Source organism: Manihot esculenta, chromosome 11 (assembly GCF_001659605.2).
Source record: "Manihot esculenta cultivar AM560-2 chromosome 11, M.esculenta_v8, whole genome shotgun sequence".
NCBI lineage: Eukaryota > Viridiplantae > Streptophyta > Magnoliopsida > Malpighiales > Euphorbiaceae > Manihot > Manihot esculenta.
In genome coordinates this window covers 18,933,244-18,935,228 of record NC_035171.2, presented here as the reverse complement: position 1 = coordinate 18,935,228, position 1,985 = coordinate 18,933,244, and positions in this window count along the sequence as shown.

Below are 1,985 nucleotides of genomic sequence, written 5' to 3'. Positions count from 1 at the left end.
TTCTTCATCGCTGGCCACCAATAAACTTTCTTCAAGTCTTGATACATCTTGGTGGCTCCGGGGTGAACGCTGTATCTTGCATTATGAGCCTCCCTCATAATGTCTCCTTTTAGCCCTATGTCATCTGGTACACACAATCGTGGCGGAGGATCCCCTTTCTGTCAAATCTGAACTCACTGACTTTGCCTGACTGAACAGTCCTGGCAATCTTCACTAACTCTGGGTCCTCATGCTGTTTCTGAGCCACTTGCTCCAGAAACACAGGTGTCACTCTCATCTGGGCCACTAAAGCATCGGTACCAGACAACTCCAACTGTAGACCTTCATCAATGAGCTTGTAAAACTCCTTCACCACTGGTCTCCTCTCTGCCGTTATGTGGGATAGACTGCCTAGTGACTTCCAGCTTAGGGCGTCTGCCACAACATTCGCCTTACCCGGATGATACTGAATCTTGCAATCATAGTCACTCAGCAGCTCTACCCATCTCCTCTGTCTCAAATTCAGATCTCTTTGACTCAGGATGTACTGCAGGCTTTTATGATCTGTAAAGATCTCACATTTTACCCCATAGAGATAGTGCCTCCACATCTTGAGTGCAAAGATTACTGCTGCCATCTCAAGGTCATGTGTGGGGTAATTCAACTCATGCTTCTTCAGCTGCCTAGAAGCATAAGCAATCACCCTCTCATTCTGCATCAGTACACAACCCAGTCCCACACGGGACGCATCACAAAAGACCGTAAAGTCCTCATCACTAGATGGCAGAGCTAAAACTGGTGCTGAAGTCAACCTCTTCTTAAGCTCTTCAAAACTCTCTTCGCACTGGTCGGTCCACTGAAACTTCTGATTCTTCCTGGTTAGTCTGGTCAGAGGAGCTGCTATTTTCGAGAAGTCCTGAACGAACCTCCTGTAGTAACCTGCCAAACCCAAGAAACTCCTGATCTCCGTCACTGAAGTGGGTCTAGGCCAGTTAGCCACAGTTTCTGTCTTCTTGGGGTCCACCTCTATCCCATTCTCTGACACTACATGCCCCAAGAACGAAATGCTCCTCAGCCAGAACTCACACTTAGAGAACTTGGCATACAAGCCATGTTCCCTCAAGGTCTGCAGAACCAACCTCAGATGATGGGCATGCTCCTCTGCATTCCTAGAATACACTAAGATATCATCTATGAAGACAATAACAAAGTGATCCAGGTATTGACTAAACACTCTGTTCATGAGGTCCATGAATGCTGCAGGGGCGTTAGTTAACCCGAACGGCATTACAAGGAACTCAAAATGCCCATATCTGGTCCTGAAAGCCGTCTTTGGCACATCCTCATCTCTAATCCTTAGCTGATGGTACCCCGATCTCAGATCTATTTTGGAGAAACAACCTGCTCCGGCTAGCTGGTCAAATAGATCGTCGATCCTTGGCAATGGGTACTTATTCTTGGTAGTGACTTTGTTCAACTGCCTGTAGTCGATACAAAGTCTAAGGGATCCATCCTTCTTTTTGACAAACAAGACTAGTGCACCCCAAGGTAAGGTGCTCGGTCGAATGAAGCCCTTTTCTACCAGCTCTTGCAACTGTTCTTTCAATTCCTTCAACTCCGCTGGAGCCATCCTGTAGGGAGGGATAGAGATCGGTCCGGTTCCAGGCATCAATTCTATCTCGAACTCTATCTCCCTAGCAGGTGGTAAACCTGGCAGCTCGTCTGGGAAAACGTCTAGAAACTCTCTAACCACTGGCACCGAGGCGGGCTCTCTAACCTGACTGCTAAGCTCTCTCACATGAGCCAAATACCCCTGACATCCCTTCCTAAGCAACCTACGAGCCTGAAGAGCTGATATCAGACCTCTAGGTGTACCCCTCCTGTCTCCCCTGAAGACAACCTCTGATCCATCCTGAACTCTGAACCTGACTACCTTATCCCTGCAGTCCAAGGTAGCACCATGGGTAGATAACCGGTCCATCCCTAGAATGACGTCAAAATCTGTC